At 42.8% G+C, this 22,009-nt stretch overlaps 1 protein-coding gene across 3 annotated transcripts in view; it reads right to left on the bottom strand.

The window, feature by feature from the left end:
- The window catches only part of CCDC149 (coiled-coil domain containing 149), a 1,547,151-nt gene that overhangs the window by 4,407 nt on the left and 1,520,735 nt on the right, over positions 1-22,009 (bottom strand). The window lies entirely within an intron of this gene.

Here is a 22,009-nt window from a genome sequence, read left to right as displayed (position 1 = left end):
TGGCAAGGCCCACCTCTGCAATGACTTATGTGCAGGGCCATTAATTGGAATGCATTATTAATCTACTGTGCATACCACCTATAAGAGGGACTGCTGCCTCCAACCACCCCCATTTACTATATTATTGATGTTAAAATATTTGGAATAGCAATAAAAGAAGTACAGAGTTACTATGGTGCATCTTTAGGACACACACAAATTCCCATTAAATGTACTAACCCAAACACTTTATAAAAACAGTAGAAGATTTTGAGTACCAATAACAGAACTAGAGAACTGCTACTGTAGCATTCTTTTCAGAGGGACTAGCATATTTGCAAACTCTGACATTCAGGCATCATATGTAAGGGAGTTACCACTCCTTAATCTCCTGACAATTAATTTTTTTTTTTTTTTTTAGAAAGTAATAAATAGTAAGGAATTAGCCTCCCTTATATGTGGCACAACAACACAAATGAAAACCTTATTTTTCCATTACTGGCACTAACCTGGCAAAAAACATTAACACAACTACTAGTATTACAATACATAAGCAACAAAGAATGCCATTAATATGTGCAATTTAAATTGCAGCATTTATTAAAAACAAAGGTAAACTATATAATTGTAAACACTGGTATGAAACTCCAATTATTTTTTTACTGCCTTTCTAGTTACATTTAACCAGACTGTAGAGGATATGGAATAGTAGGAACAAAGGGGGTAACTGTATGCCAGCCTCAGCAACAACAGTGCCTTCAACCAAAACCGGTCAGCCATTTCATACACACCCACAACCTGAGTGACCTGGGCATGATGAGTGTGGCATTGCCAGCCCAGCTACCTGGAATTTTGTAAATAATCATGTCATTTGTGAAAATTAATATGATTCATATGCTTGTCTTACAAATGTAAAAGAACTGCATGTTATGTACTGAGCTTCAAGAATGTAATCACAGTGTACCCTACTGGAAAAGAACAGAAATGTATATAAACTATACACCTGTGCAAATGTATGTTTTAACTGTTGAAGTTGGAACATACAGAGTTAACTTACAAAACTTCAAGAAAATAAGTTGAAAAGTAAAGTATTTTACGATTGTGTTATCTAAGTTTCAGTGCAGTAAGCAGACACAATGTCTAGAGCTAGAAGTTTTCCTATTGTCTTGAAACAAAAATAATTACTAGGTTACAAATGTAAAAGTATTTTTATTGCTCTATGACTTCCTAGCAGCTGCATACTTCTAAGATATGTGTATTTTTGACACAGAGGTGTTAAATTCTAAGTATCTGTTTAGCATGGGAACTGAAGTCAGGTGACAAAGAGTGATGTCATCTGTGCTAGCCCAGCAGTAATGTTCATTATTTATTTAAGAACTCTCTCACAGAATGACTGTGCATTTTGTATTTTGTCTTGGACCTAGAAACATCCATCATCTGCATTTGCCTTGCCATGTAAGTAAGTTATTTAGGGCACAGTATCATTTAGATATACACAGGAATACAGTAAAGATTAGCTTAGATTTTTTTTGTATTTATTTGAGACTATCCTGCAATGTTGTTTTAAAATATTTCCCGTGATTCTGAACACTGTAGCTACTGTGTTGTTTGAGTATTGCCTTGTTCTTTTATTATTTACTATTAAATATATTTAAAACTTTTAATTGTGGCTGTTTTGTTTAGAGATATTTAAGCTGTTAGAGTACTTGCATATGTATTTGGTAACACTGTACAGGCCACTCCAATAGCCTTGCTCCTGGTCACACTTACCATCTGGATAATAGTAACATTACACAGTAGGATCAGGCATCTTTTGCAAGGGCCTTACAGTAGCTGATAAGTAGTGGCTGGTGGCAGTGATAACTATCTTATAGTCTGGGCAGAAGGGGCATAACTAGCAAATATGTGCCAGCCTTCCCCAGGAGTGCCTGAGTGTTTGTATACAAATCAAATCTCAAAGTGTGTGTGTAAGCTACTTGGGCAGGGGCACGAAGCACTGTTTGGACAGAGAGGGTGCTGGAGGTTTTGGCTTGACCACTCGGCTGAGATCTTAACCCTATAGCTGTGCCAGTGGGGAGTCCTATTGGGAAGCTGAAGAAAGAGGCTGAAACCAGCCCCAGACTGACTGTGATCTCTGTGTGCTCTTAAGGGAAATTGTACTTTACTGTGTGTGTGTATTTGTCATCCTCCCAATGTGCATGTCCCTCACTGGTGATTAGTGGTGAGGACTGAGGCTCACTGATTACTGTGCCAGTGCAGGGGCATCACGTATTAATTGTCTGGCAGTGGTGGGATATCCACATCACATATTAATTGGTTAGCAGTGGTGAATTAGCCACATCACATATTAACTGGCTTGTAGTGGTGTGGATATTGAATTCCTGTAGCCTGTTTTCAGTGGTCACTGAAGGTGTTTGTACTCTCAATCAGCCACACAGTGAACATTTAGAGTGCATATCACAATTGCTTTATTTTTTTTTGTTAGCTTAGTTAGTCAGGGAGAGCAGGCAAGCATGTCAGTAGACGAGTATGGCAAGCTGACAAGGAGCCAGTAGACTGAAATGTGCCAGGCTAAAGGACTGGTGCATGCTAACCTGACTAAAGCAGACATGATTGCAGCTTTAGTCACAGCTGCATCACAGAATAATAACCAGGAAAACAATCAGACTGGCCGTGGAAATGTACAGCTCTCAGAAAATGGACAGCTCAACCTTTCCACAGAGGATTTAAAAATCCATATGGAGTTAAAGAGACTTGAGTTGGAGTCATGAAGGTAATGGGGAAGGGAGTAACTGAACCCCAGAAGCAACAAAGGTCAGTAAATTTCTTCCACAATTTACAGAGGGGGATAAGTTTGATAGTTTCATTCATATGTTTGAGAGGGTATGTAAACAGTATAATGTTGACCAAGGGGCTCTGGGTACAGTTCCTGATGCCCTTACTCCATGTTAAAGCTGTAACTGTAATTTCCAAACTGTCTGATACTGATTGTTTAAATTACAATGTTGTAAAAAATGTTTGCTAGAACTGATTGTTTAAATTATAATGCTGTAAAAAATGTTTGCTGGAATGTTTTAAGTTAACACCTAAAGCTTATAGGAAAAAGTTTTGTGAACATAGACGCAAGGCAGATGAAAGTGTGTGTGTGAATATGTTGCTGAACTAAGCACTTATTTTCATAGGTGAATGAGTGGATGTCAGGTGGGCTGGCTGACCTTTTGGTGAGGGAACAAGTCCTTAGCACTTTGCCTGAGGACATGAAAATCTGGTTAGCTGATACACAATACACTACTGCAGATGAGTTGGGGAAGAAGGAGACCTACACCTAGCAAACAGGGCATCACTGCACTGGAAAGGGACAGTCAGTGCTGCTCATGGGTCTAAGGGAATCCATGGTGGACAGCCCAGATTGCCCCAACAGAGTCTGCCAGTAGCAGGGGAAGCCACTAGTCAAGGTACACGTCCAGGACTAAGGGCTAAATGTGTTAAATGCAACCAGTGGGGCCATGTAGAATATAGATGTTCACGGAGGCAAGGTGGGGAGCAAAAGGTGGAAGAGCCAGTAACTGGGAATGACAAAATACCAATAGTAGGTTGTCTCGAGACAACAAGGGTACCAAACCACCACCCTGCCGATGTCCTGATAGGGAATGATTTTGATAATACAGTACCGTATGTCCATGCATTTGCACACAGTCAGGCTTGGAGACAAGCATGTGGGTCTGGTAGCCTGGGGGAGACCCAGACAGACCACACACTTGCAGCCAGGACTGGTGAGGTGATTACTTCAGGGAGGGAGCTACCCTGTAGCAGTGAGACTGAAGGTGAGCCACAGCTGCTTGTGGGTACTGATGTTCCCTTGGACAGAGTGATTGCAAGATCAGAGGTGAGTAGTAGTACCCAGGCTGACAGTGAGGCACCGCTGTCAGAGGATACCAGACTTCCTGTGGAAGGGGAGTTGGGAAAGGTTACAAAGAGAGAGTTGAGACAAGCTCAGTTCTCAGACTCTACATTACAAGGCCTGAGGGAGGTAGCTAGTGAGGCATCTGATTATCAAGGGAATGGGAAATCTGTATACTGGGACAAAGGGTTACTGTACAGCGAGTGGACCCCTGAGAGATGGCTAGAGGGTGTGAGAATACAGCAGTTGGTAATGCCCAGAGCCTACCATCTGGCAATTCTAGCCATAGCCCGTGATATTCCCTTTGCAAGTCATGTGGCCATAAAACATACAAAGAAACGTATTATGCAGAACTTTTATTGGCCTGGGATTTCCAGAGATGTAACAGGGTACTGCAGTACCTGTGAGCAGTGCCAAAGGGTAGGCAAGGCAAAAGACAAGGTGAAAGCTCCTTTGATACCTTTGCCTGTGATTGAGGAGCTATTTCAGAGGGTAGCTATGGATATTGTGGGACCTCTGACTACCCCAAGTTCCACAGGAAAAAAGTATATCCTAGTGGTAGTAGATTATGTTACCAGATACCCTGAGGCAGTGGCTCTGTCCTCCATTGAGACAGAAAAGGTTGCAAATGCTTTGTTAGAGATTTTCAGCAGGGTAGGTTTCCCAAAAGAAATACTAACTGACAGAGGTGCCAATTTCATGTCAGACCTGCTGGCTTGTCTGTGGAAGTACTGTGGGGTGAAGCACCTAAAGACCACCCCCTACCATCCCTAGACTAATGGTCTTGTTGAGAGGTTAAACTCTATACTCAAGATGATGCTACGGGCATTTGCAGACCAGTTTAAGAGGGACAGGGACAAATATCTGCCCCATCTGTTTGCTTACAGAGCGGTGCCCCAGGAATCCACAGGTTTTTTACCCTTTGAGTTGTATGGGCATAGGGTGAAAGGACCTCAAGATTTGATTCCAGAAGCGTGGGAGGGTAAGTGTGAATCCCACAAGGAGTCTGTTGTGGTATATGTCCTAAACGTCAGGACAAGGCTTAGGGAACTCATGGGCTTGGCCCAGTAGAAGCTGGCAGAAGCCCAACAGCAGGAAAAGGTCTGGTGTGATAGGAATACTAGAGAGTACACTGTAGGGCAGCAGGCAATTGTTCCCATTCCTGTCAGACACAACAAGCTGCAAGCAGCTTGGAAAGGACCCTACAAAGTGGTAAGGAAGGTCAGTAATGTTAACTACATGGTAGAACTGATAGGCAGGAGGCAGGGGCACAAATTGTACCATGTTAATATGATGAAACCTTACCATGATAGGGAGGCCCTTGTGCTGAGTATCTGCAGTGGATGGCAGGAGGAGTCTGAGGGGGATCTGGTGACTGATCTCCTCAGTTAGACTTGAACTGACACCTCAGTGGAAGGGGTAGTCATGTCCCAGCAGGTATCCCATACCCAGGTTTGAGAAATCCGAGCACTGTTACAGGAGTTTAGGGACAAGTTCACTGCGAAACCAGGGCACACCCACCTGGTGCAACACCATGTGGATACAGGACCCCAAAGGCCTATTACGCAGACCCCTTATAGGGTGTTTGAGAGAGTCAAACAAAATGAGGGAGGAGATACAGGAAATATCGGAACAAGGGGAAATTCAGGAGTCCAGCAGTCCCTGGGCCTCCCCAGTGGTGCTGGTACCAAAGAAGGATGGCAGCACCAGGTTCTGTGTGGACTACAGGAAATTAAATAGTCCCACAGAGCCAGATGCTTACCCCATGCCTAGGACAGATGATGCCCTAGAGCAGCTGGGTGGGGTTAAGTATCTTACAACCATTGATCTTATCAAGGGTTACTGGCTGGTGCCCTTGACTCCCAGTGCTAGAGAGAGGTCAGCCTTTGTGACTCCTTTTGGCTTGTATGAGATCACAAAGATGCCCTTTGGGAAGAAAAATGCCCCAGCAACTTTCCAGAGGCTGGTAGATCACATCCTAGCATGACCAGGAGATTTTGCACTTTTATTTATTTTATTTATTTATTCACTTGTTAACCGGGAAAGTCTGACTTGGAACAAAGCCAATTTTCAGTGGAGACCCAGGGAGAAATGCTCCTGGTGCATGTCTTTGTAACATGGGAGGAAACCACAGCACCCCAAGAAAACCCACATGAATGCAGGAAGGACATGCAAACTTCACAAAGAAGGCACCCCAGCTGGGAATCGAACTGGAAAACCTCTTGCTGCGAGGCAAAAATGCTACCGCTGCACCACTGTGCCATTCAATTTTGCCCTTGCTTACCTAGATGATATAGCCATCTACAGCCATTCCTGGCAAGAGCACCTTCACATGTCAGAGAGGTGCTGGGCAGACTACAGAGGGCAGTATTGACCATTAAGCCCGGCAAATGTCAGGTGGGTAAGGCAGAGGTCTCCTACCTGGGACATAGAGTGGGGAGTGTTTAGGTCAGGCCAGAACCCACCAAAATGGAAGCCATTCAGGGATGGCCTGCCCCTGTTACCAAAAAGCAGGTGAGGGCATTCTTAGAGACAGCAGGGTACTACAGAAAGCTTGCCCCAGTTATAGTACCATAGCTGCTTCCCTCACAGACCTGACAAGGAAATTCAAGCCAGATAAGGGAGTGTGGACCACAGCATGTGAGTAGGCATTTCAGAAGCTTAAATGAGCTTTGGGAGGACCCCCTGTGTTAGCCAGTCCAGATTACAGCAAAGAATTTGTTGTGCAGGTGGATGCTTCAAACCATTGGATGAGGGCTGTACTTAGCCAGGTTTCCTCAGAGGGAGAAGCGCACCCAGTGGTATATCTCAGTCGCAGGCTCCAACCCAGGGAGGAATGCTATGCAGCTGCAGAAAAGGAATGTCTAGCCATAGTGTGGGCACTACAGAAACTTCAGCCTCATCTGTATGGAAGAAAATTCTCTCTAGTTACAGACCACAATCCCTTAACATGGCTACATTGAGCCAGCCAGCAAAGTTGCTAAGGTGAAGCCTAAGGTTGCAAGCATATATGCCAGTGTAGCACTGTACTGGGGTTAGCAATGCCAATGCAGATGGGTTCTCAAGACAGGGAATGGGTAAGGTATTCCCAGATAGGCTCAACCCTCTCAAGCAACGTTCCTCAAGGGGCACTTGAAAAACTAGCTTGAGTTTTTATTTTGGGGGGGGGGGGTTGTGACACTGTCAGCCCAACTATCTGGAATTTTGTAAATAATCATATGTCATTTGTGAATATTAATATGATTCATATGCTTGTCTTACAAATGTAAGAGAAAGTACAGTTGTGTACACTTACCATAAATGTAGATGTTAGAGGGTATTCACTTTGCAGTCATCACCTGAGGGTTATTCCTGCTGTGGTAGCCCTCAGCTGGCCCGAATAACAGAGTGAATGTTTTCTGCGTCGGCTGCTGTCGCTTGCTGCCTGACGTCAGGTTGGCAGTGCTACAAAGGAAAGCAGCCAAGGCCATTACATCAGTTTTTCTTGCCCTAACCAGTCAGAGGCCCAAGTAAATATGGTAAAGTGGTCCTAGTGGCTAAAAGCCACAGGTAGAAACTTATGTCTCCCTAAAGAAAGAAGACATAAGAGGGAAGGAGGGTGGGAAACCTGGACTGCAACAGTGAATACACTTGAACATCTACATTTATGGTTAAGGGTACACAACTGTACTATGTTCTTCGTGTTTCACTGTTGCAGTCATCACCTGTGGGAGGATTCCCAAAGCTGAGGAGAGGGGTGGTAGGACTAGTAAGAGACCTAGGAATGGGGCAGCATGCCCTGCAGAACTGCAGAGGCAAACCCTGCCCTAGCCTTAGAAAATAGAGGTAGGTGGTAATGCTTGATAAAGGTATGGACAGAAGTCCAGGTGGCAGCTTCCAGGATGTCCTTGGTGGGAACTCCTCTGAGGAATGCTGTGGAAGTGAAGGCTGTCCTAGTGGAATGGGTTCAAATAGACTTGGGGGGGGGGTTCCCATGCAATCTGTAGCAGAAATTGATACAGTGTGATATCCATTTGGAAATAGTTTGTTTGGAAATGGGCTTCCCCTCTGCCCCTGGGGCAAAACTGACAAGTAGTTGTTCTGTTTTTCTGAAGGGTTTAGTACAGTCCAGATAGTATCTGAGTTGTCTATGCACATCTAGTGAGTGCAGAATTCCTTCCCCTTTGTTTTGAGGGTTAGGAAAGAAGGTGGGTAGATTCATGGTCTGGTTGAGAGTTAAATAAGATACCACTCTGGGCATAAAGGAGGGATTCGTCCTCAGGGAGACCCTGTCTGCATGGAAGATGATGAAGGGCTCAATGGCAATCAGTGCCTGAAGTTCTGAAACCTTTCTGGCTGAGGTGACAGCTAGGAGAAAAGCAATCTTCCATGAGAGGTATCTTAGTTCTGCTGAAGCAGCAGGTTTGAAGGGTGGTAAAGTTAGTTTTTCCAAAACATAATTCAGATCTCAGGCTGGAGTGGGTGGCCTTCCGGGAGGTCTGATATTAGAACCCCCCTCTGAGGAATTGGTTTATCAAAGGATGGGAGAACGGGCTGTTCTGTATCAAAATGAGCTGAAATGCCTGAGACATGGATTCTAATAGAGGAGAAGGAGAGGCCATTATTAAGTAGCTCCGCTAGGTAGTCCAGGAAAAGAGGGATGGAAGGTTGTGAGGTATTGCCCCCTCTGAACAGGCTCCAGGAGCAGAATCTTTTCCATTTTCCTGCATATGATTTTCTGGTGCTGGGCCTTCTGGCCTCTGTGATAATGTCTAGGACCTGTTTGCTTAACAGGAGCCCCTTGTTTGCCTTTAGAGTATTAGCCATGCTGATAGTTTGAGAGTCTGCAAGTCATAGTGCAGCACTTCTCTCCCACCTGAGTTAAGCTGCATGGGAGTCTGTAAAGTCAGGCTGTGCACTAAGGGGTAACAATGCTGTCTGGGCCAATCTGGAGCAATGAGGATGGCCTTTGGTCTCTCCTCCCTTATTTTGATCAGTACCTTGGGAATAAGAGGCAGAGGAGGAAATACATACACAAAGAGGGTGTTCCAGGGGGAAAGTCAAGGTATCCACCTTCCACGCTAGGTGGTGATACTCCCTAGTACAGAATTTTTTCAGCTGATGGTTGAGATGCAAAGCAAAGAGATTCACCTCCAGAGTCCCCCACGCCTGAGTGATCTGTAAAAAGATTTTTCTGTGGAGCTGCCATTCATGGGGGTCCAGTAAGTTTCTGCTTAAGTGATCTGCCAGGGTGTTGTTGATCCCTGGTAGGTATTGGGCTGTTAGGCGAAGTCCCACGGAAGAGGCTGTCAGCCAGAGATTCATGGCTAGCCTGCACAGAGGGTAAGATTGGGTCCCTCCCTGTTGATGTACCACATTACTGTGGTGTTGTCTGTTTTGATAAGGAGAACCCCTGGCTTGAGATGGGGTTTGAAGGATGTCAGAGCCTTTTGTACTGCCATAATTTCCTTCTGGTTGATGTGTACAGGAAGGTGCTGGGCATCCCAAAGACCTTGGGTGTACCTACCTTCTAGGTGAGTGCCCCAAGCTATGTCTGAGGTGTTGGTGGTAATGGTCTGCCCGGTTGGGCAGAGGGTGAAGGAAAGACCCTTGTTCTGGGCACAGGCCCCTGCCCACCAGAGAAACTCGTCCCTTATACATGGGATCAGATGTAGAGAGGTCTCTAGAGGCTGAGAGTGCTGACACCAAAGGTTCTTTAGGTACCACTGAAGTCTTCTCATGTGAAGCCTGGTCAGAGGAATTAGAAGGATGCAAGATGCCATGCACCGCAAGGCTTGCAGGAACTTCCTCGCAGTGAGGTTACGTCTGGAAGCCAGCTGGGTAAAATAGAGAGGCAGGAAGCTCTGCTTTTCTGAGGATGGGAAGGCCATTTGGGATACTGTGTCTAGCAGTGCTCCCAAGAAAATGATCTTCCTGGAGGGTGTTTGCCTTGATTTCTTCTCAGTGATGGTGCACCCTACGGAGGTTAGAAGGGTTTTGACAAAGAGGAGGTCCTTGAGGAGCTTTTCTTTGCAATCTGCCTGAATGAAGCAGTCTTCCAGATAAGGGTAAATCTGTATATTTTTCTGTCTGAAAAAAGGCTATGGCCAGGGCTAAGCATTTGGTGAATACCCTGGGAGCAGCAGATAAGCCAAAGGTAGCACAGAGAACTGAAAGTGTTGTGAGCCTGCTCTGAAGTGAAGGAATTTCCTGCAGGATTCCCTTGAGGATGTGGAGATAGGCATCTTTTAGATCTAGGGTAACTAACCAGGCATTTTTTGTCAGCACAGGAAGCAGTTACTGGAAAGTTAGCATTCTGAATTTGGGGACCACCAGGAAGGTGTTCAGAATGGATAAATCCAGGACGGAGAGCCAAATGCCCTCTTTTCTGGGAACAAGGAATAGTCTGGAATAAAAGCCTTTGCCTGTTTGATCTGAGGGGACAGGTTCTACTGCCCCTTGGGATATGACTTGTTTCAATGCCTCTGCCCACTGATATGGAGGTAAGTCTGGGTACCCTCTTGGAATTGGGAGTTCACTGAAGGAGAATTTGTATCCCTGAAAAATAATCTTTAAGAGCTCTACAACGAATGGTTCTCGTGTTAAAGAGGGCACAGAATCAGCAAAGGGGAACGTCGTGGTCTGGACCTAAACAAGTGACGCAGTATGAATGGAAGTCTCGGTGTGGTATTTGTTTTCCACAGGCGAGACAATAGTTAACTTTTTCGGACATCGGTTAGTGCAAGAAAAAAGGATCCCCAATGGGGTACTTAGCTTTAGACGTTTTCAGCTGCAATTCAAACTCTGGTAGCAACCGACTGGCACACTTGCGAACTTCTTCTGCTACGGGCTCCATGGCAAGAACGACTGATGTAAAGGCATCAGCTGCCTTCCTTTATAGCACTGACAACCTGACTTCAGGCAGCAAGCCACAGCAGGGATAACCCACAGGTGATGACTGCAACAGTGAAACACGAAGAACATCTGTATGCTATGTACTGAATTTCAAGAATATAACCACAGAGTACCCTACTGGAAAAGAACAGAAATGTATATAAACTATATACCTGTGCAAATGTATGTTTTAATAGTTGAAGCTGGAGCATACAGGGTTAACTTGCAAAACGTCAAGAAAATAAGTTGAAAAGTAAAGTGTTTTATGATTGTGTTGTCTCAGTTTCAGTGCCGCAAGCAGACACAATGTCTAGAGCTAGAGGTTTTCCTATTGAAACCTAGTAATTATTTCTGTTTCAAAATAATAGGAAAAGTGTTTTCATTGCTCTATGACTTCCTAGCAGCTGCACAATTCTGAGAGATAGGTATTTTTGACACAGAGGTGTTAAATTCTAAGTATCTGCTTAGCCTGGAAATTGAAATCAGCTGACAAAGAGTGATGTCATTCGAGCTAACTCAGCAGTAATATTGATTATTTATTAAGAACTTTCTCAGAGAAAAACTGTGCATTTTGTATCTTGTCTTGGACCTAGAAACATCCATCATCTGCATTTGCCTTGCTCTGTAAGTAAGTTATTTAGGGCATAGATATGGATAGGAATATAGTAAAGATTAGCTTAGATGTTGACTGTATTTATTTGAGACTGCTCTGCAATGCTGTTTTAAAATATTTCCTGTGATTCTGAACTCTGTAGTTACTGTGTTGTTTGAGTATTGTCTTGTTCTTTTATTATTTATTATTAAATATATTTAAACCTTTTAATTGTGGCTGGTTTGATTAGAGATATTTAAGCTGCTAGACTACTTGCATATGTATTTGGTAACACTGTATAGGCTACTCCAACAGCCTTGCTCACACTTACTATCTGGATAACGGTAACATTACACAGTAGGATTGGGCACCCTTTGTAAGGGCCTTAGAGTAGCTGATAAGTAGTGGTTGGTGGCAGTGATAACTACATTACAGTCTGGGCAGAAAGGGGCATAGCTAGTAAACCTGTGCCAGCCTTCCCCAGGAGTGTCTGTATGTCTGTATATAAATCAAATCTCAAAGTGTGTGTGTGTGTGTGTGTGTGTGTGTGTGTGTGTGTGTGTGTGTGTGTGTGTGTGTGTGTCAGCTACTTGGGCAGTAGGGTTACCATACATCCGGGTTTCCCTGGACATGTCCTCTTTTTGGGCTCTTGTCTGGGCATTTTTTGAAAATTCTGCGATGAAAAACCCAGACAGATCGCAGAATTTTCAAAAACCGCACGTCCCTATTTCCTATAATACCAGCACATATTATTTTTTCGTCCTCTTTTTCATATAACCAAATATGGTAACCCTATTGGGCAGGGACATAAAGCACTGGCTGGACAGAGAGGGTGATGGAATTTTTGGCTTGACCACTCAGCTGAGATCTTTACCCTATAGCTGTGCCAGAGGGAGTCTTATTGGGGATTTGGAGAAAGAGTAAGAAACCAGCCCCAGACTGACTGTGATCTCTGTGTGCTCTTAAGGGAAACTGTACTTTACTGTGTGTGTACTTGTCATCCTCCCATTGTGTACGTTTCTCACTGTTGCTAGTGGTGAGGACTGAAGCTCCTTAATTACTGGGCCAGTGCAGGGGCATCACAATGAGTTATAATCTAAACAACTGACAAGAAACAGCCTCTATTTAGTTTTTTGTTATAAATGTCATTGGCAAGAAGATTATACCAAACACTCATTTATTAAGTATTCAATCTCAGTTCCCTGGCTGGAACATTAGTCACAACATTTCACACTCTATCTTATCCTTCCATCACCCTACAACATATTCCTTGACTTCCAGAGATCATCTGACATCAGGAAGGAATGGAAGACTAAAAACCTGTTGCAAACTGTCCACCTAAAGGACCATCACTAAATTTGTTTCAGATATCATTGATCTACTTTTACATTAAGGAATAAAACATGGGTACTAATGTAGAATGTGAATTTTTTAATTTTTCTGACTGGCAGGGTGCAATACAATCCTAGGACCCTGAAGGGAGTATTAATTCACACTAGAGCAGGCATATTTTGTAACTGCCAGATGCTCTTTTGGACCATGTTTGAAAGTGTTGCAATCATTAAACTGTCACTTCTTGACCCTCATTTTTTTTTGATAAGTGAAAAAACTGACAGAGCTGTCTCATCTTTTAAGTAATCCCAGCTACAAACATGGAGGATAACCTTTGAAGAAGTTAGGCAGATTGTTGTAGTGCCTAAACATGCCAATCACCTGCTAGAAATCATGGTAAATAATTAAATGAAGCTACAATTCAGAGACCCATTCAAGTAACAGCATGCATTAATATTTGCTTATATGACTGAAACATCTTGCAAGTAACCTGAGATATGCCATTAAAAAGCAATGTCTTTCGGCTTCTCCCGTTAGGGGTCACCACAGTGGATCACCGGTCTGCAGACTGATTGGTAGTAGGGATTTTACCATGTCGAATTGTCAGCCCGGAGCCCAACCTTCACAGAAGGCACACACACACACACACACACACACACACACACACACATAACCTCTTGCTGTGAGGCGGCAACGCTAACTGCTGCACCATAGAGGCCAACTGAGACATGGCACTAAAGGCGGGAAAGCCACACCTTTATCACTGTGAATATAACTCTGAAGAATTACAGAAGCAGTGTATGAAACTACGCAAGCAATAATGCCTGACGGGGTGTATGCTAATTTGAAATGAATGCCTGTCCAGGGGTGTTATGAGGCCTAATGCCGCAAGTGTAAGATAATGGCTCAATCGATCTCTCACTCTCATACATGCATACACTCTCACACACAAAAGTACAGTTTTGTACCTACCATAAATGTAGATGTTCGAGGATTCCATTGCTGCAGTCCTTACTATTGGGTATAGTCCGCATCCAGTCATATCCTCAGTCTTTTCTTGCCCCAGATGTCAGAAGACCCTAAAAGACAAGGCCCAAAATACCTGTACCAAAACATGAACAATATATACAAAATAGAAGCAGGTAAACTCACCTACACAACCACCCCTAAACACAGAGGGAAGGAGGTTGGACTGCAGCAATGGAATCCTCGAACATCTACATTTATGGTAGGTACAAAACTGTACTATGTTCTTTTTCCATTGCTGCAGTCCTTACTATTGGGTAGAATCCCAAAGCAGAGGTAAGGGAGGCTGGCAAATCATAAAGAAGCAGGAGCTGACAACATGCCTTGCAAAACAGCTGTGGCAAAACCAGCCCTAGACTTAGAGTAGATAGGAAGGTGATAATGCTTAGAGAAAGTATGCACTGAACTCCAAGTAGCTGCTTCCAAAATATCCTTAGTTGCCACCCCGAAATGCTGTTGAAGTGGCAGTAGCCCTAGTGGAATGAGGCCTAATCCCAGCTGGAACCTCCTTGCCATGATGGGAATAACAAAATGCAATGCAAAAGCCAATCCACCTAGAAATAGTTTGTTTTGACACAGGCTTGCCCTGAACTCAAAGCAAAAGAAACAAACAACTGCTGAGACTGCCTAAAATCCTTAGTCCTGCTTAAGTAATAACGCAATTGCCTGTGTACATCTAAAGTATGCAAAATCTTTTCCCCTTTATTTTGGGGGTCTGCATAAAAAGTAGGCAAATGAATAGTTTGGTTTAAAGCCACACTAGAAACCACCTTAGGAATAAAGGAAGGATTAGTATGACCCTATCCTTATGGAAAATCAAAAGGGCTCGACTGCCATAAGGGCCTGCAACTCAGACACCCTTCTTGCAAGTAATAGCCAACAAAAGCAGTCTTCCATGACAAATATTTCAATTCAGCAGTAGCCATGAGCTCAAAAGGTTGTAGAGTAAGTTTTCCAACACAAAATTGAGATCCCAAGCAGGAGTAGGAGCTCGGGGTCTTATATTTTGCCCTGAAACTGCTTGAACAAAGGATGCGAAAACAATGGTGGGTCACAATCATAGTGAGCTGAGATTGCTGCAGCATGAATCTTAATGGAAGAGAAGGACAGACCCTTGTCCAGTAACTCAGTAAGATATTGAAGAGCCATACTCAAATTAGGCTCAGAAATCTCCAAATTCTTTGCTTTACTCCAAAATAAAATCTCTTCCATTTTGCTGCGTACACTTTCCTTGTACTAGGTCTTCTAGCTTCCTAATCACATTTAAAACTTGTTGAGGAAGTTGAGACCTGCTGTGTTTCAACACAGAATATGCCAGGCTGTCAGATGAAGAGAGTGAAGCTTGACATTGAGCAGATGACCGTCCTGCTGGGAAAACAGATGTGGAATCAAAGGTTAAGGCCATGGAGGCTTACCAGACTCCGTAGTAGAAGGTACCAGTGTTGCCAAGGCCAATCTGGAGCTATCAAAATCATCCTTGGCCTGTCCTGTCTGACCTTTAACAGTACCTTTGGAAGAAGAGGCAGAGGTGGAAAGGCATACACATGAAGGTTTGTCCAACTGAAAGACAGAACATCCACTTTCCAAGCTGTGTGATGAAACCCCTTTGTGCAAAACTGTGGCAGCTGGTGGTTTAGTGGAGAAGCGAACAGATCTATGTCTGGAGTTCCCCATGACACTGTCAATTTCTGAAATACATGAAGATCCAGTTTCCACTTGTGGGGATCCATGATTTGTCTGCTTAACACATCTGCTAAGGAGTTCTGTGCTCCTGGCAGAAACCTTGCCTGAAGAGTTAGTCTCCCATAAAATCATCGCTTGCCTGCATAGAGGATAAGAATGTGTTCCCCTTGTTTGTTGAAGTACCACATGACAGTTGTGTTGTCTGTTAGAATCAACACCTGCCCTGGAAGAAGTAACTCCTTGAAAGCCAGCAATGCGAACTGGACTGCTAACATCTCCTTCATGTTGATATGTAGATGCTGTAGTCTGGCAGGCCACTTGTCTTGTATCCACTTTCCATTTAGATGAGCTCCCCAAGCAATGTCTGAGGCATCTGTCGGTAAAATCTGACTCGCCTCTGGCCGGGTCAGAGAGAGTCCCTTGTTTAGGTGACATTCCTGAGCCCACCACAAAATTCTCTTTGAAGGCAAGGTATTATTTGAATGACAGTGTCTAAATCCTGGCAGTGCTGTGTCCATACATTTTGAGATACCATTGTAACTTCCTCATATGCAGTTTGGCATTGGGAAGCACCAGAATACAAGATGCCATGAACCCTAATGCTTGAAGGACTGTCTCTGCAGTCAGCACGGACTGATGAGATAGTTGATGGAAGTAAAGTGATAGACTCTTTTGTTTGTCCGGGGTTAAAAAGGCCATCTGGGCTGCTGTATTCAGTCTCACACCCAGAAAGCACATGTCTTGAGAGGGTACTAGACTGGACTTTATTTCGTTCACAGAATACCCTAGGCATCTTAGCACTGCGATAAGATATTCCAGATGCTGTAGAAGGTCTTCCTGACTTTCTTGAGCCAGAATCAGGCAGTCGTCTAAATAAGGATAGATTTGAAGTCCTTGTAGCCTGAAGTAAGCTATCACTGGAGCCAGAAACTTTGAATATACTCTGGGCAGATAAGCCAAGCAGGCAAATGCAGAGAGAATAAAGAAGAATTTCCAGCTCGAAACCGCAGATACTTCCTGTAACTTAGCCTGATAGGCACATGAAGGTAAGCTTCCTTGAGAAACTAAAGTTACCATCCAGTGATCTTTGCCCAGCAGGGGTAAAGCTGTTGTAACGTCAACATCTTGAACTTGGGAATGTCCAGATAAGTGTTGAGGAGAGATAACCAAAAGCAGTCTCCACGTGTTCCCCTTTTTGGTAGTAGGAACATGCGAGAATAAAATCCTAGGCCCCTCTGATACAGGGACTGGCTGAATGATGTCCAACACCCATCTGTCTTGAATAATTAAATCCCAATTTTCTTTGAAAAGAGACAGTCGTCCTTCAAAGGAGCCAGGCGAGAATCTACTGGCAGCTGAAACTCACCAGAAGTCTGAGCAGGTGAACTCCCTGTTCTAGGCCTAAAAGAACCTTGAGCCCTGCCCCTACCCTAGACCTACCCTAGACTGGGAATCATAAGCAGGATATGTCCACCCCTAGCAGCCAATTTCTACTAAAAACTGGTGGCTGTACCTGCAAAAAATCTTTAACAGTTTGCATAGACTTAGCTTTGTCCTCCATTTTCTTTAAAACTGCTTCCACAGGTGAACCAAACAACACATCAGACTGTAAAGGAGCATCCAAAATCCGTGTCTTAACATGCTCAGCCAAATTTTGATCCCTCAACCAGGCATGCCTGCGAAGAACAGAACTAGTGGCAGCCACCCTCGAGGAGGCCTGCACAGCATCAAAACCACATTGCAAAGAATGCTTGCCACTTGTTCAGACACATAAACTAAATCCAGCAAGTCTTTACAATCAATACCTTCCGCCAAAGCATCCACCTTAGATTTCCATTGTAAAGGAGATAATTTTGATATTTCAGCATGTGAAACTGACAATTCAACGCCCTCATGGCTAGAGTGGAAGAAGTATACTTTCTTACCCCACCTATCTACCTCTTTGTCAGTGGGAACAGGATTTTTAACCACAGAGGCCTTAACACCTTTAGGCCCCTGAGAAACAGTTTCTGGGTCCGCCCTAGGACTCTTAAACAAATACTTATGAGCCTATAGTACCTATCAGGTTTAACAAAGAATCAGGGTTCAGGGAAGCCTCTGCAAAACATCTTCCACCACATTCAACACAGGAGGTATAGCTAAGGGCCTATGCTGGGGTAAAACAAGAATTCCCTAGTCTCTTCCTGGAATCCAGAGTAATCCTGGCCTTCCCATTTAAAGTGCTCCCTCATGGAATGCAGAGTCTCTGAAAAGAAAAATCCTCAGGAGGAGAAGGGCATCATCCACATCAGAATCAGAATAATGAGGATACTCCAGCAAATCTTCCGCAGAAGACTCAGAGCCCCTGAACCCTGTTCAAAACTGTCAAACTCTGGTTCCACTAGGCCTCTTATCAGGAGGGCCCATAGAACCTCTAATCATAGTAATCAAATCTTCTGCCATTTTAAGCATATGTTTCTTAGGTACAGAACCGAAGGCTAGGAGAAGCCCCTACTGAAGCTGAAGTTGGCCTACCTCTAAAAAGTTTGGCAACAGAGAGGCTCTAACTACTTTGGGAAGAGAGGAAGAATAGTTACCTGAGAAGCCCCCTCAGCCTGGCCTGGAGAGGTACATCCTGTAAAGTAAAGTTTCTGCCTGAGACTCCATAGAAACTCCTGGCAAAACCTCTGGCTCCACTGAGCCATCTAAAGAACCGGTTTGCTGTTTTGCGGAGCATCCGGCGGCATTTTATAATTCCCAAACACTAATCTGGCACAGTCTAACCTCCTCAGGCCCTAAACAAGGTATACACAATGTATGGTAATCCCTATGAGGTATTTGTTTCACAAGAAATACAGTTATTCACTTTTCTGACATCCGGTTAAATACTGAGGCAAGAAAAACCAAAATGTTTCTGAAACAACCTGCAAACTGCTTCTGCACCACGCCGACTGGATGCGGACTATACCCAATAGTAAGGACTGCAGCAATGGAAAACGAAGAACATCAAACATATACACACATTTTTTTTATTTAATTTTTTTCTTTTTTCTTTTATACTCGATAAACAGCAAAAGCACTGCTTAGCAAGTTAAAATAATTGAAGCCATTATTTTTTTTTTAGTTGGATCTCCACGGCAGCTTGATATGCTGCCATTAAGCTGTGGACTCGTTTTTCAGTGGGCATCACTTGTATATTAATAGCTTGCTGGAGAACGTTCATTCTCCAATCAGGATGCAATCTACAGATTGCCCATTCTGTAAAGGATAATAAATCTAGGTAACAAAATTCCAAGAGACATCTTAAAATGAGAAGGGACTTAGCAGCAACAAAACTAATGAATGATATGGGACTTTGGTACAATCCTACTGAACTGCACAAAAACGGACAACAAATGGAGGGCATTCCAAGCTACATAAAGCTATCACAAGCAGAAAGTTATTCTTCCTTTACACAGGCAGTTTGTGAGACCACAACTAGAATACTGCTTTTAGTTCTGGGTGTCCCCATTTTTGCAACTGTAGATACCCTGACATCATGAACTTGAGCAAAGAAGGGCAACAAAAAGGGCACACAGTCTGTACAATAAAACATGAACAGATACTAAAGGAACTTACACTCTAAGTGTCCTTGATTTTCAGGATGTTCCCGATTTTTACTAAAATTTTAGCTCTGTCCCTATTAATCCCTCCTAAAATGCTGACGTTCAAGAAAAGATGGTTAATTACACTTAATGATGACAATAATTAGAGTTATAGACTTGTTTACTTCAAGAAATATATATATTAGTTTACTTTCTGTTATTCTGTAAATGTCTCAAGTTAGTAGTACCAATATTTTAGAAATGTCCCTGATTATTGCTGGATCTATGATTCTCTTGACATTTGTCCTTGACTGGTTGAGAGCTATGGGACAGGGAGGCATGACAGTTACATTCAGGACTGACTTAATGGTTTAGCTTTATACCTCAAAGATACAAGATACAGGGTTTAATTCTCACCTTTGGTTGTTGTCTGGCTATCGGCTAGGTGTGTAATAGCCTGCAGCCTAATTGCCTAGTATTTACCTATGAACCTGAGAAATCCATTCACCTAGCTTGCTTCATCACAAAACTTGTTTTTTTTTCTTTCCCTTACTCCACTGTCAAGTGCAACACATAAAAAGACAAGACTTCAGCAAACAGCACTGTCTAGTCTGCAGCTAATTCTGAATTAACTTCACACTGTTTTTGCTTTCTGTGACGCACTGCATTATTTCATTTTGGTGTTCACTGCAGCATCTGTCACAATTTGGAAACACCCTCTGGTTGAAGTATAGAGGGGTAACTTTCATCAAATGTCTAACCCCAATAAAGCTGTTAGACCACCGGTTCCAGGTACAATGAAACAAACAAAATTTATTTAGGAGAATGAAACTAAACACAGGCTTTCTGGAAGACTACTAAGTCAAAACAATAAGTTGTCATTCATAGATGAGCAGCAGAAGCATGAGATGAGTCTGTCAGAATATGAGGCAGTGGGGACAGTACAAAAAACTACAAATTAGTAATAAGAAGCCCTGGTGGTGGCAAGTAGTCAAAAGCATTCACAAAGTAATAATGAATTATTTACTTAAGACACATAGTTTAAGAAATAATTCAGAGCACTGTCACTCAACATACCTCCCAACTGTCCAGATTTTTGCCTCATATTTTTGGTCTGTTCCTCAAAATTTTGGTTTTCTGGCAAATCAGTGAGGATTGACTTCACTAAATAATGACAAAACATTTGAGTTTCAGATTTCACACAAAAGCTTTTATTCTAGCAACTTTTTAAGTTTATAAGAGCAATGTTTAAAATCTGTCCCTATTTTTGGGTCTTTGTCCCCCAATTATTTTTTAGCTTTGTCTAGATTTCTTGTGCTAACAGATTGGGTGATGTGCACTCTAATCAAAAAAACAGGCATGGCAACAAAAAAGTGTATCATTAATGCATCAAAAATAGGAATACTTAACATACTCTGAGAAGCAGCAGATTCGGACAACAAAATCACATTGATAACTCGGCTTCTGTTATGGGGGGATTTAATGACTTATAAACCAATAATATAATTCAGAATGATGCAGAGAATTACTACTGCAAAGAAGATAAAAATATGATAGAAAGAACATGCTTCTTTCAGAGGAGCAGTTTATTTCATTGAGGAAAGTACAGCTGTGCAAGTTGAACTTACCATAAGAGTAGATGTTCATATGATCACTGCTGCAGTAGCCTTAGCTATATGGGTTATTTCATGCCAAGGATAGAACAGCAGTCTAGTTTCTACAGCTTCAGGTCACCTTCCATGCATCCAAACAGTCAAGCAGCTTAAGCTAAGCTGACTAAATGACACGTTTGGGTGCAATGCCCTTCACAGCTTTCCTGCCAGCAGAAACAGAGAGGCTGAGCCCTGGAGGACTATTCTAGGAAGGAAAAAAACATAAAAGTCCACATACAGGCATAAAAAAACAAACAAACAAACAAACAAAAATATAACAAAAAAAAACTGTGTCGTGTTCATAATATTGATCACTGCTGCTTTAGCATCAGCTATATGGGTAGATTACCCTAGCTAACTACATTTGAGAGGTGGAAGCAGAGTCCAGAAGCAGCTGGGGAATGGTCCTAGCAAAGCTTTATCTGGACCTATAGAAGGAATCAAGCTTAAAGTGCTTTGTAAAAGTATGTAAAGAGGAACAAGCAGTAGGTTCTAGACTTTCTAGAATCAAACTCTTTCCAAAAAAGCCAAAGATGAAGACAAAGTCCTGATAGAGAGAGCCTTGACTCTATCTGGAACAGATTTGTTATGTTGAGTACAACAAAATGTAATAGCCTTAGGCAATCATTTGGAAACAGTCTGTTTTGACATAAGTTGCCCCTTCTTACCTTCACAAGAAATAAACAACTGATCCGACGATGTGAAAAATATAGTTCTGCTACATCAGTACCAAAGCTGTCTGTGGACATCCAAAATATGGAGTATCTTTTCTCCCTCATATTTAGATTCAGTAAAGAAAAACAGGGAGAATTATACTTTGGCTTAAAGTAAACCTGGATACCACTTTAGGCACAAAAGATTAATTCTCACACAGATTATGTCCCTATGGAAAATGAGGTACCGTTGACTCACTAGACAACCTTCTTGCAGAAGTCAAAGCAATTAATACAGTCTTAGTTTCTTTTAACTCAAAATTAAGATCCCAAGGAGGGGCTGCAGGTTTATTTGGTGGCCTCTTATGCAAAATCCTTTTGAGAACATTTTGAAAGAGCAGGATCTATTGTCAGGCAAGATGAAATGGTCAATAAATGAACCCTGACAAAGGAATAATAAAGGCCATAGGATTGTAACTCACATAAATCGTGTAGAGCCAGAGAGCAAATAGCCCCGAATGGGTGCTGGTTATGTTGTTGGCAAGAACTAGAAAAACTTTCCCATTTGCTAAGATATGATTTTCTAGCAGCAGGCTTTCTTGACTCCATTAATACCTGTTGCACATGCTCAGTAAACAGGTGCCTATAAGGAATTAAGACCATCAACCAGGCAAGTCTATTAAAAATGATTGATGGAGTGTATCAAACACTCCTTTTCTTGTGAGAGTAGATCCAGTCTGTGAGGAAGCTTGTGG

This window comes from Protopterus annectens, chromosome 2.part1, assembly GCF_019279795.1.
Source record: "Protopterus annectens isolate FY-2018-M chromosome 2.part1, PAN1.0, whole genome shotgun sequence".
In the NCBI taxonomy this organism is placed as follows: Eukaryota; Metazoa; Chordata; order Ceratodontiformes; family Protopteridae; genus Protopterus; species Protopterus annectens.
This window is presented reverse-complemented; position numbering and strand designations above follow the sequence as displayed.